The sequence below is a fragment of the Stegostoma tigrinum genome, chromosome 45 (assembly GCF_030684315.1).
Source record: "Stegostoma tigrinum isolate sSteTig4 chromosome 45, sSteTig4.hap1, whole genome shotgun sequence".
Classification (NCBI taxonomy): domain Eukaryota; kingdom Metazoa; phylum Chordata; class Chondrichthyes; order Orectolobiformes; family Stegostomatidae; genus Stegostoma; species Stegostoma tigrinum.
In genome coordinates, this window is record NC_081398.1 from 15566479 (window position 1) to 15580691 (window position 14213).

Sequence of the window (14213 nt, forward strand, 5' to 3'; positions counted from 1 at the left end):
TGCATCTGAATCCTTCATCTGTGTCCTCCAGGGGTATGAACTTTCAATTCCTGGTCTAGATTTTCCATAGAAACCCGACAGTGTGGAAACAGACCCTCTAGCACAACAAGTCCACACTGATCCACGGAGCATCCCAGACCCATTCCCCTAATCTGCAGAGATAACAGGAACTGCAGATGCTGGGAAATCTGATATAACAAGGTGTAGAGCTGGATGAACACAGCAGGCCAAGCAGCATTAGAGGAGCAGGAAGGCTGATATTTTGGGCCTAGACCTAGCCTAGTCAGGCTTCCTGCTCCTCAGCCTGTGTTCATCCAGCTCTACGCACTGCTGGACACTTCATGCAATTTAGTGTGGTCAATCCACCTAGCCTGCACATCTTTGGACAGTGGGAGGAAACCAGAGCACCCAGCAGGAACCCACACAGACACGGGGAGAACATGCAAACTCCACACAGATTGTTGCCTGAGGCTGGAATCAAACCCGGGTCTCTGGTGCTGTGAGACAGCAATGCTAACCACTGAGCCACCGTACCACCCTTCTGGTGTCTTGCCTTTCATTTAAATCTCCAGTTCTTGTGTCAAGTTAATTTTCTCTAATATGTTTTTCAACCCCCCCCCCCCAAAATTTAGCATGGCAGATTAACACTACTCATTAATGCCTACTTTGCTGATTGTTCATCTAATTGAGTGCATCTATCATTGGCATGATCATCGATTTCCCAGCTACGACCGGTGGTAGAAGTAGATCCATCTGGGTGGAAAAACAAAAGGTTTATGTTACAGGTACAGTTGTATAAGACTTTGGTTCGGCCACATTTAGAGTACTGTGTACAGTTCTGGTTGCCACATTACCAAAAGGATGTGGATGCTTTGGAGAGGGTGCAGAGGAGGTTCACCAGGATGTTGCCTGGTCTGGAGGGCGCTAGCTATGGAGAAAGGTTGAGTAGATTAGGATTATTTTTATTAGAAAGACTGAGATTGAGGAGGGACCTGATTGAGGGCTACAAAATCATGAGGGGTATAGACAAGGTGGATAGCAAAAAGCTTTTTCCCAGCGTGGGGGACTCAATTACTAGGGGTCATGAGTTCAAAGTGAGAGGAGGAAAGTTTAAGGGAGATATGCGTGGAAAGTTCTTTACACAGAGGGTGGTGGGTGCCTGGAATGCATTGCCAGGGGAGGTGGTAGACGCAGACACATTAGCGTCTTTTAAGATGTATCTGGACAGGTACATGGATAGGCAAGGAGCAAAGGGATACAGACCCTTAGAAAATAGATGACAGGTTTAGACAGAGGATCTCGATCGGCGCCGGCTTGGAGGGCCGAAGGGCCTATTCCTGTGCTGTAATTTTCTTTGTTTTTTGTTCTTTGTTTAGTTGGGTAGAATAGTCTGCAGCACTAGGGAGATATACAGTGATTGATTTAATATTTCAGATTAATGATCATAATCGAGGTAAAGGGCAGACGAGGGCATTGATAAGTTGTTGGGAGTGGGTGGAAAAGGTTCATTGCAAAGAAGTTTGAGGTGGTGCATTTTGAATAAGAACTTTGAAAGAAAATATAAAATAGGGAGCACAATTCCAAAGGGGGCGCAGAAGCCAAGTGACCTGGGGGAAATACGTACTCAGATCATTAAATGTAGCAGGACTGGTGGAGAGAGCAATTCAAAAAGAACAACAGTGTTCTCAGCTTTATTAATATGGGCATTGAGTACAAGAGTGAAGAGGTGACATTGAACCTGTCTAAGACACATGTTTGACGTCAGTTGGAATATTTTGTACAGCTGTGGATGCCCCGCTATAAGGAAGATGTTAATACATTGGAGAATGTAGAAGCAATTTACAAAAATGATCCCAGGAACGGAGAAACTTCAGTGATGAGGGTAAATTGAAAAGCATACAACATAGAATTGTACAGAATACAAATGGGCCCTTCAGCCCACCATGTTATGCCGAACATGACATCAAATTTAAATTAATCCCTCCTGCTGCCCCTTGATCCATATCCCTCCATTCTTTGCATATTCTAAAAGTCCCTTAAATGCCCCTGTCATTTCTGCCTCCAGCCTACCCCTGGCATCATGTTCCAGACTCCTACCACTCTCTGTGTAAAGAAACCTGCCCCACTCATCTCGTTTGAATTTTCTCTGTCACCTTAAATGCATGGCCCTTGTATTAGAAGTTTCAGCTCTGGAACAAAGATTCTGACCATCAACCCTATCTAAGGAGCTCATAATTTTATAGACTTCTATCAGGTATCCCCTCATCCTCTGCCATTCCAGAGAAAACAACCCTAGTTTTTTCCAGTCTCTCCTTATAGCTCATACCCTTTAATCCAGGGGTCATCCTGGTAAACCTTTTCTGCGCCCTCTCCAAAGTTTCAACGTCCTTTCTGCAATGTGGTGACCAGAATTGAATGCAATACTCTAAGTGTGACCTAACAAAAGTCTTACAAAGCCACAGCATGACATCCTGACTCTTGTACTCAATTCCCCAAACAAAAAAGACAAGCATGTCATATGCTTTCTTCGCCACTATATCTTGTTGAGTGGCCACTTTCAGGGAGCTATGGACTTGAATCCCAAGATTCCTCTGTGTATCAATGCCTTTTAGGGACCTGCCATTAAATGTACATTTTTCCTCAACATTTGATTTCCTAAAGTACAACACTTCACACTTAGTTTGATTAACCTCCATCTGCCATTTCTCTACCCATATCTGCAACTGGTCCATTTCCTGCTGTATCCATTGACAACCTTCTACACTATTCAGAACTTGACCGATCTTTATGTCATCTGCAAACTTATTAACCCGACCATTTACATTTTCATCCAAGTGATTTATATGTATCACAAACAGCAGAGGTCCCAGTGTAGATCCCTGCAGAACACCACCAGTCCAGCAGAAAAACACTTTGCACCACAACGAGGCAGCAAGAACTGCAGATGCTGGAATCTGAGATAACACAGTGTGGAGCTGGAGGAACACAGCGGGCCAGGCAGCATCACAGGAGCAGGAAAGTTGACATTTCGGGTCGGGACCTTTCTTCAGAAATGAGCTTCCACCACTACTGCTAGTCTTCTACAGGTGACTCAATTCTGAATCCATGCCATAGTGGTGGAAGGGTGTTTTTCTGACTGGTGGTCCATGACTAGTGGTGTTCCTCAGGGTTCGGTGCTGGGACCTCTGCTGTTTGTGATGTATATGAACCTGCCATGAGGGACCTTGTTGAAAGTCTTACTAAAACCCATGTAAACAACATCCACTGCTCTACCCTGACCAATCACCTTTGTCACATCCTCAAAAAATTCAATCAAGTTAGTAAGACGTGACCTGCCCGGCACAAAGCCAGGCTAATTGTCCCTAATTCGGCCCATGTTTTTCCAAATGTGTGTAAATCCTATCCCTAAGAATTCTCTCCAATAGCTTCCTGAGAAGTTGGGACTGTTCTTCTTGGAAAGAAGAAGACGGAGAAGAGAGTTGATAGAGGTTTTCAAAGTCATTATAAGGCCAGATGAAGTAAATAGGGAGAAGCTGTTCCCACTTATAAGGGAAACAAGATCAAGATGGACATAAATTTGAAGTGATGTGCAAATTAAACAAGGATAATGTGGGAAAAAAAGCTTTTTCACACCGTGATAATAGGAACTGCAAATACTGGAGAATCCTTTTTTAACCTACACTCTTTTTCACACAGTAACTAGTGAAGGTATGGAATGCACTGTCTGGAATTGTGCTGGAGGCAGGCTCAGTTGAGGCATTTAAAATGGCATCGGATAATTATTTGGATGGAAATGGTGCACAGGGATAGGGGGACAATACCTGAAATTGGTGATAGAATGGCCTCCTTCTCGCCATAATAATTCTACAATCTTGCAAACACCTTCATTTTTGTTGAGTCAAAGAACAAAGAAAATTACAGCACAGGAACAGTCCCTTCGGCCCTCCAAGCTTGCACCAGTCCAGATCCTCTATCTAAACCTGTCACCTATTTTCCAAGGATCTATATCCTTCTGCTCCTTGCCCATTCATGTATCTGTCTAGATACATCTTAAATGACACTGTCATGCCCGCCTCTACCACCTCCGCTGGCAATGCGTTCCAGGCACCCACCACTCTCTGTGTAAAGAACTTTCCACACATATCTCCCTTAAACCTTTCCCCTCTCACCTTGAAATTATGGCCCCTAGTAATTGAGACCCCACTCTGGGGAAAAAAAAACTTCTTGGTATCAACCCTGTCTGTACCGCTTATGATTTTGTAGACTTCAATCAGGTCCCCCCTCAACCTTTGTCTTTCTAATGTAAATAATCCTAACCTACTCAACCTATCTTCACGGCTAGCACCCTCCATACTAGGCAACATCCTGGTGAACCTCCTCTGCAGTCTCTCCAAAGCATCCACATCCTTTTGGTAATGTGGCGACCAGAACTGTACACAGTATTCCAAATGTTGTCAATAGACAATAGGTGCTGGAGTAGGCCATTCAGCCCTTCAAGCCAGCACACCATTCATTGTGATCTTAAATGTGTCAAACCAAAGTGCTAGCCAACTGTAACATGACCTGCCAACTCTTGTACTCAATGCCCTGCCCAATGAATGAAATATGCCGTATGCCTTCTTGAACACTCTACCGGCCTGCTTTGCTATCTTCAGGGTACAATGGACCTGAACACCTAGATCTCTGTCCATCAATGTTTCCCAGGGCTTTTCCATTTACCAGATAGTTCACTTTTGAATTGGATCTTCCAAAATACATCACCTTGCATTTGCCTGGATTGAACTCCATCTGCCATTTTTCCGTGCAATTCTCCAGTCTATCTATATTCTGCTGCAATCTCCAACAGTCCCCTTCACTCTCTGCTGCTTCACCAATCTTAGTGTGATCTGCAAACTTGCTAATCAAACTATCAAACCTTCCTCCAGGTGATTTTTGTGTATCACAAACAACAGTGGCCCCAACATGGATCCCTATGGAATACCACTGGTCACAGGTCTCCGATTTGAGAAACCTCCTTCCACTACTACTCTCTGTCTCCTGTTGCCCAGCCAGTTCTCTATCCATCCAGTTAGTACACCTTGGACCCCATGCAACTTCACTTTCTCCATCAGCCTGCCATGGGGAACCTTATCAAAAGTCTTACTGAAGTCCATGTATATGACATCTACAGCCCTTCCCTCATCTATCAACTTTGTCACTTCCTCAAAGAATTCTATCAAGTTGGTAAGACATGACCTTCCCTGCACAAAACCATGCTGCCTATCACTGATAAGCCCATTTTCTTCCAAAAGTAAATAGATCCTATCCCTCAGTATCTTCTCCAGTAGCTTCCCCACCACTGATGTCAGGCTCACTGGCCTATAATTATTTATCCTTGCTGCCCTTCTTAAACAAGGGGACAGCATTAACAATTCTCCAGTCCTCCAGGATCTCACCCATGCTCAACAATGCTGCAAAGATAAATGTTCAGGTCCCAGCTATTTCCTCTCCCATTTCCCTCATAACCTGGGATAGATCCCAGCCAGACCTGGGGACTTGTCCACTCTAATGTCTTTTAGAATACCCAACTCTTGCCCCCTCCTTCTGAAAACTTGACCTAGAGTAATCAAACATCTATCCCTAACCTCAACATCTGTCATGTCCCTCTCCTCGGTGAATACCGATACAAAGTACTCATTAAGAATCTCATTCATTTTCTCTGGCTCCTTGCAAAACTTTGTCCTTGAGTGGGCCAATCCTTTCTCTAGTTACCCACTTGCTCTTTATGTACGAATAAAAGGCTTTGGGATTTTCCTTAACCCTGTTTGCTAAAGATATTTCATGACCCCCTTTAGCCCTCTTAATTCCTTGTTTCAGATTGGTCCTACTTTCCTGATATTCTTCCAAAGCTTCATCTGTTTTCAGTTGCCTTGCCCTTATGTATACTTCCATTTTCCTCTCTGCTAGTCTCACAATTTTACCCTGTCATCCATGGTTGCCTAATCTTGCCCTTTCTATCCCTCATTTTCACAGGGACATGTCTGTCCTGCATTCTAATCAACCGCTCTTTAAAAGCTTCCCATGTATCAAATGTGCATTCACCCTCAAACAGCTATTCCCAATCCACATTCCCCAGCTCCTGCCGAATTTTGCTGTAGTTGGCCTTCTCTCGATTCAGCACTCTTCCTTTAGGACCACTCTCATCTTTGTCCATGTGTGTTCTAAAACTTACGGAACCATGATCACTATTCCTAAAGTAATCCCCTACTGAAACTTGGCCAGGTTCATTCCCCAACACCAGGTCCAGTATGGCTCCTTCCCGAGTTGGACTATTTACATACTGCTCTCGAAAACCCTCCTGAATGCTCCTTGCAAATTCTGCTCCATCTTGACCCCTAACACTAAGTGAATCCCAGTCAATGTTGGGAAAATTAAAATCTCCCATCACCACCACCCTGTTGCTCCCACATCTTTCCATAATCTGCCTACATATTTTTACCTCTATCTCACGCTCGCTGTTGGGAGGCCTGTAGTACAGCCCCAGCATTGTTACTGCACACTTTCTATTTCTGAGTTCTACCCATATTGCCTCACTGCTTGAGTCCTCCATGGGACCCTCCTTCAGCATATCAGTAATGCAACTCCTCCACCCCTTTTACCTCCCTTTTTATCCCACTTGAAGCATCTATAACCTGGGATATTTAGATGCCAATCTTGCCCTTCCCTCAACCAAGTCTCAGTAATAGCAATAACATCATGCTCCCAGGTACTAATCCAAGCCCTAGTAGGCCTTACCTACTACACTTTTCACATTAAAGCAAATGCACCTCAGACCACCTATCCCTTTGCATTCATCATCTGCTCTCTGCCTACGCTTCCCCTTACTCCCACTGACTTCATTATCTAGTTCCTTACAGGCGTTAGCTACTACCTCCTTACTAACCTCCACTTGTAACATCCACTTAGTCCACTAACCTCCTCATTTTGTTCCCATCCTCCTGCCACATTAGTTTAAACCCTTCCCAACAGCGTTAGCAAAAGCACCCCCCGGACTGTGACAGGTTTTAGCAGATGGGCAACAAATCTGACTTCTTAGTTCAAATCATGTTCAGAAATTAATCTGTTGGATAGACTAATACTGAGCCTCATCTTGTGAAGGGATATTAAACTGAAAGAGTGATATTATCGTCTGTGTTATCTCTGACCATTATATCCCTCCTTATTTTTGTAAGCTCCTCCGGTCCCTACAAGCCTTCCTATCTCTATACTGTTACCACGGCCCTACACTCCTCCCTAACTCTGGAATACGCTCCAGTACCTACACCCTTCCTATCTCTCTCATATCCTACAATGCTCCGAGATCTCTGCACACCTCCAATTCCAGCTTCTTGATTATCCACCCATTTCCCATTGCTTTAATATTGGTGGTCATGCCTTCAACTGCAGAGTTTGGATGGAGGCAAGATAAGCTTTGCAAATCCCTCCCAGTCATCTACTCTTCTACCCTTCTTTCCAACACTCCTTAAAACCTAAACCTTTGACAGAACATTGACTGTTTTACTGAATATCTGTTTATGAGACTCAGTGTTGAACAGCAGCCACAGAGACCAACAGCACAGAAAAAGGCCCTTCAGCCCATCGAATCTGCACTGGTCAAAAACAGCTGTCTAACTATTCTAATCCAATTTCTCAGTTGTTAGACCTTGTATGCCTCAGCATCACAGGTGCACATCTAAATACTTCTTAAATGTTTTGAGGAAATCTGTCTCGACCATCCTTACAGGTAGTGAATTCCAGATTCCCACCAATCTTCAAGTGAAAAAGGTTTTCTTCTCACCTTCTCAAAGCCACCTCACCCCTTCCTTAAATCTATTTAATATACCTTCTGTGCCTTTGGACAGAGAAGGCGCTATATAATTTCTTGTTGCTGATTGTGGAACTGATGGGATGCAAATCAGGGAATTAATTTTGTGCACAAAGGTGCCTGAGGTGCCCAAGGCCTGTGAGCCGAGGTAGGTGATCAAGTGACAGAGAGAGAGGGGATGTCACGTGGCACGGGCGGGGTCACTTAATGCATTATCCAATTAATGATCCCCCTGCCAAGCTTTCACCAGGATAGCTTAATCCTGCTGACTGTGGAAGTTAGAACATCGCTCCTGAACATGACAATGCAGTGTAAATAAACTACCTGGTCATTTAGATGGATGCAGTTGTCATGCAGCTACACGCCTCTGCAGTTTGTCTGTGCTAATTATCAGTTTCTTTCTACTTTCTTTGCCTCAAGCGTCACTCAACCTGCTCTCAAATATCACACTTAGTCACAGGTGATGTGTTATTCCATTGTTTCAGATGTAAGAATTTATGATACATCCCCCGGTGACAAGATGTACGTGAACATCATCCTCCAAGCTCTCTCACCCTGCAGGACACTCAAATGGGGCTTCTTTCACATTGAGATACACTGACGACTGCTCAGGAACAAACCAGTTGGGTATCTGCACCATGCTGCTGCCCCTACTCCATACCCTATCTTCCTCACCTTAATCCCATTTGTTTCTTCCTCATGTGTCTATCCAGATCCCCTCCCCGCCTCACTGCCCCACTTCAATATATCAGACTCCAGTTGCCCATCCTTACCCCTCTACTTACTGTCCAGAGCCCCAAACATTACTTTCCAAATGAGCCAGCGATTTATTTGCTCCCCAGTTTCAGTTCAGAACAATTCATTACTGACAGTGCGACCTCCCTGGTACGACGAGACCAAACGCACATCAAACATTCTCTGCGCCAAGCACCTCCCTCCAGTTGACAACTTTTACTACCCGTCTTTCTCACCCTTTGCACCTTTCCCACTCTGATTTCTCTGCCTTTGCTCCCTGCTCCGATCAAACCAAGAAGACCAGCACCTCATCAAGAACACCATAAGACCCTTCACAGCTGTCAGGTTCAACAATTTCATGAAAAATCACTGGATTGCCATCAGTTCCACCAGCAAATTGGCACACGGTCAACAGGTTTAAGAGGTAAACACATAGCAGCTCGTGGTACAGCCCACTAGGGAGTAGCCAGTTCTGGATTTGGTGATGTAAAATGAGGCAGATATGATTAGAGAGTTGAATGTGAAGGAACCCCTAGGGGACAACAACCATAATATGCTAGAATTCATCCTGCAGTTTGATCAGGAGAAGCTTGGGTCAGATGTAATGGTATTATAGATAACAAAGTGTGGGGGTGGATGAACACAACAGGCCAAGCAGCATCTTAGGAGCAGAAGAGCTGATGTTTCGGGCCTAGACCCTTCATCAGAAAAGGGGGATGGGGAGAGGGTTCTGAAATAAATAGGGGGAGAGGGGGAGGCGGATCGAAGGTGGATAGAGGAGAAGATAGGTGGAGAGGAGACAGACAAGTTAAAGAGGCGGGGATGGAGCCAGTAGAGGTGAGTATAGGAAGGGAGGTAGGGAGGGGATAGGTCAGTCCAGTGAGGACGGACAGGTCAAGGGGGTGGGATGGGGTTGGGAGGTAGGAAATGGAGGCTTGATGTGGGAGGAGGGGATAGATGAGAGGAAGAACAGGTTAGGGAGGTGGGGACGAGCTGAGCTGGTTTTGGGATGTGGTGGGGGAAGGGGAGATTTTGAAGCTTGTGAAATCCACATTGGAACCATTGGGCTGCAGGGATCCCAAGCAGAATATGAGGTGCTGTTCCTGTAACCTTCGGGTGGCGTCATTGTGGCACTGCATGAGGCCCAGGACGGACATGTCATCTAAGGAATGCAAGGGGGAGTTGAAGTGAGGTGCACAATCGTGGACCTCATGCAGTGCCACAACGATGCCACCCGAAGGTTGCAGGAAAAGCACCTCATATTCCGCCTGGGAACCCTGCAGCCCAATGGTATCAATGTGGACTTCACAAGCTTTAAAATCTCCCCTTCCCCCACCACATCCCAAAACCAGCTCAGCTCGTCCCCGCCTCCCTAACCTGTTCTTCCTCTCACCTATCCCCTCCTCCCACCTCAAGCCGCACCTCCATTTCCTATCTCCTAACCCCATCCCACCCCCTTGACCTGTCCATCCTCACCGGACTGACCTATCCCTTCCCAACCTCCCCACCTATACTCACCTCTACAGGCTCCATCCCTGCCCCTTCAACCTGTCTGTCTCCTCTCCACCTATCTTCTCCTCTATCCACCTTCGGACCGCACCCCCCACCTCCCTATTTATTTCAGAACCCTCTCCCCATCCCCCTTTTCTGATGAAGGGTCTAGGCCCAAAACATTAGCTTTTGTGCTCCTGAGATGCTGCTTCGCCTGCTGTGTTCATCCAGCTTCGCACTTTGTTATCTCAGATTCTCCAGCATCTGCAATTCCCGTTATCTCTGTAATGGAATTGTAATTGAGTAAAGGTAACTACAAGGACATGGCAGAGGAGTTGACCAGAGTTGATTGGAAGGGGAGCTCAGCAAGGAAGATAGTGGAGCAGCAATAGCCGGAATTTCTGGGGTAATTCAGGAGGCGCAACAGAGAATCATCCAAAGGAAAAACAAACATAATGAAAGTAGGACAAAGCAACCATGGAAAGTCAGGGGTAGCACAAATGCAAAAGAAAAGGCATGAAATGTGGTGAAGATTAGTGAGAAGCCAGAGGTTTAGGAAGCCTTCAAAAATCAGCAGAGGATAATGAAGAAAACACTAAGTGGTTAGAAGATAATGAGTAGAATATGTGAAGTCTCTTCCAAGATGGCAGCGTGGTGGGACGCCTGAGTTGGAGCTTGTCCGCTCCGTCCATTCCTTTTCATTTCCTCTCTCCCTTTTCACATTTTTGTTTTCTTTTTAATGTATTTAATGCATTCAAGAGTTGGCTAGATATAGCACTGAGGGCAAATGGTATCAAAGATTATGGAGAGAAAACAAGATTAGGCCATTGAGTTGGATGAGCAAACTTGATTATGATGAATGGTGGAGCACTCGGATTCCTGGCCTTAGTGTGGTCTTGAACTCCTGGACTGAGCATAGACACGAATTCTGGCCTCAGCGTGGTTGCAGACTTCCTGCCTCAGCAGGACTTGAACTCTCGGCGTCAGCGTGGAATCAGACCCCCAGCTTCAGCGCGGACTCTGGTTTCTGCCCTCAAGACTGACTGGAACTCCCGGCGTCATCATGGGTTCAGACTCACTGCCTCAGTGTGGACTGGATCTCCCAGCTTCAGTGTGGACTGGAACTCTCGGCCTCAGTGTCGTCTGGATCTCCCGGCTTCAATGTGGACTGGAACTCCTGGCCTCAGTGTCGTCTGGATCTCCTGGCTTCAGTGTGGACTAGAACTCCCGGCCTCAGTGTAGACTGGAACTCCTGGCCTCAGTGTGGACTGGATCTCCGGGCCTCAGTGTGGACTGGATCTCCCGGCTTCAGCGTGGACTGGATCTCCCGGCCTCAGTATGGTCTGGATCTCCTGGCTTCAATGTGGACTAGAACTCCTGGCCTCAGTGTAGACTGGAACTCCGGGCCTCAGTGTGGACTGGATCTCCCGGCTTCAGCGTGGACTGGAACTCCTGGCCTCAGTGTGGTCTGTATCTCCCGGCCTCAGTGTGGTCTGGATCTTCCAGTCTCAGTGTGGTCTGGATCTCCTAGCCTCAGTGTGGACTGGATCTCCCGGCCTCAGTGTGGACTGGATCTCCTGGCCTCAGTGTGGACTGGAACTCCCGGCCTCAGTGTGGACTGGATCTCTCGGCCTCAGTGTGGACTGGAATTCCCGGCCTCAGTGTGGACTGGAACTCCCGGCCTCAGTGTGGACTGGAACTCCCGGCCTCAGTGTGGACTGGAACTCCCGGCCTCAGTGTGGACTGGAACTCCCGGCCTCAGTGTGGATTGGAACTCCTGGCCTCAGTGTGGACTGGAACTCCTGGCCTCAGTGTGGACTGGAACTCCCGGCTTCAGTGTGGACTGGAATTCCCGGCCTCAGTGTGGACTGGAACTCCCGGCTTCAGTGTGGACTGGAACTCCTGGCCTCAGTGTGGACTGGATCTCCCGGTTTCAGTGTGGACTGGATCTCCCGGCCTCAGTGTGGACTGGAATTCCCGGCCTCAGTGTGGACTGGATCTCCCGGCCTCAGTGTGGATTGGAACTCCTGGCCTCAGTGTGGACTGGAACTCCTGGCCTCAGTGTGGACTGGATCTCCCGGCCTCAGTGTGGACTGGAATTCCCGGCCTCAGTGTGGACTGGAACTCCCGGCTTCAGTGTGGACTGGAACTCCTGGCCTCAGTGTGGACTGGATCTCCCGGTTTCAGTGTGGACTGGATCTCCCGGCCTCAGTGTGGACTGGAATTCCCGGCCTCAGTGTGGACTGGATCTCCCGGCCTCAGTGTGGACTGGATCTCCCGGCCTCAGTGTGGACTGGATCTCCCGGCCTCAGTGTGGACTGGAATTCCCGGCCTCAGTGTGGATTGGAACTCCTGGCCTCAGTGTGGACTAGAATTCCCGGCCTCAGTGTGGACTGGAACTCCCGGCCCCAGTATGGACATGGATTCCTGGCCTCAATGTGGATTCAAAATTCCTGGCCTTAGTATGGAATTGGTCTCCTGGCCTCAGTGCAGATTCAGATTCCCAGCCTCAGCATGGACTCAAACTCCAGGCTTTAACATGGACTCAGACTTGTGATCTCAGCATGGACGCAGACTTCCAGCCTCAGTACGGATTTGAACTCCCGGTCCCAGTGTGGACTCGGACTTCAAGACCCAGCGTGGACTTGAACTCCTGGCCTCCGGGCGGATACAGACTCTTGGCTTCAGCGTGGACTCGATCTCCCGTCCTCAGCGTGGACTCCTGGCCTCAGCGTGGACTCCTGGCCTCAGCGTGGACTGTCTACAAGTACTGTCTATATTCATTTTGTTCAATTTGTACCTTAATGTGCGTGTTATGGGGAAATAGCAGGTGAAAGGATGATTAGACTACAAGAGCAGGGATGTCTTGCTGCCCTTTCACAGGGCCTTGGTGAGACCAAACCTTTGTTTTGGTCTTCTGATTTGAGGAAGGTTGGTCTGGCTGTGGAGGGAGTGCACTAAGGTTGCTTTGGATAGGACGAGATGACTAAAGTGACGTATGAAGAGAAACTGGATTGGACAGGACTCTATGGAGCTCAGATTGGTTCAGTATAGATCAAGCTCAGTTGGAGAGGAGTGGATTGAACTGAGTTGGAGCAGGAGTGGATCGAGCTGAGTTGGAACAGGAGTGGGAGAGGATTGAGCTCAGTTGGAGACGGAGGTGGCGAGAGAGTTGGATTGAGCTCAGTCAGAGAAAGAGTGGGAGAGGAGTCAAGTGGGCGGAACTCTCAGTGAGTCCAGAGATAGTGCTCCAGAACTTACATCAGTGTTCATTAAGTGATGTGGACAAGAGGATTAACTGCTTAGGAACCAACTTGAGAGACTGAGTATATAATACCGGGAGGGAGAAAGAGTGTCAAGTCCTTATTTTTGTAGTTGCAGTTGGTTAGGGAAAGGCACAGAGGGAGAGTGAGACATCTGCTTCGGTGATTAGTTGGTAAGGTTGAGTAAGTTGGTTTCTAGTTTACTGTTTGATGTTGGTGAGGTTCACATGGTGGAAAATCTTGACAATAATTTTGGAAATCAGGGAAACTTCCAGTATCCATGGTTACCACTTATGTGTGAAGTGTTCAGCTGCAGCTCCTGATTTATTGCACAGAGTGGCCAGCCCAGTGGGTGAGCTCACTGTGGAGTATCTATAACGTGGAGGATGTCATGGATGGCACGTTTAGTAAATTGGTCACACCACAAGTAAGGACTACGCAGGCAGAAAAGCATTGGGTGACAACCAGGAACACTTGTAAGTGTGGGCAACCAATGCATTTCCCTCAAACAGATAAAGCATGTTGAATACTGTTGGGGGTGATGGCTTGTCAGGGCATAGCAGCAAAAAGCCAAGTTTGTGGCACCAACAGCTCTGTTGCACAGCAGGGGAGGAGAAAGACTGCAAGGGTTTTAGTGAAGGAGGACTCAACTGTAAGTGGAACTGACAGGTTGTTCTGTGGTAGCAAACAAGACTCTTGAAGTAGCAGGAACTGCAGTTGCTGGAGTCTGAGATAACACAGTATGGAGCTGGAGGATCACAGCAGGCCAGGCAGCATCAGAGGAGCAGGAAAGTTGGCATTTTGGGTCGGATCCCATCTTCTGTGTTCCTCTGCTGTGTTCCTCCAGCTCTGCACTGTGTTATCTTGAACAGTATGTTGCT

General features: G+C 47.2%; 1 long non-coding RNA gene across 1 annotated transcript in view; it reads right to left on the minus strand.

Moving 5' to 3' along the window:
• Window positions 1-471: 471 nt before the first annotated feature.
• LOC132207319 (uncharacterized) overlaps window positions 472-14213 on the minus strand; it is a 155871-nt gene continuing 142129 nt past the window's right edge. Inside the window, exon 4 of the long non-coding RNA XR_009443432.1 lies at window positions 472-753. This is a non-coding gene — a long non-coding RNA (uncharacterized LOC132207319). The remainder of the gene's footprint in view (window positions 754-14213) is intronic.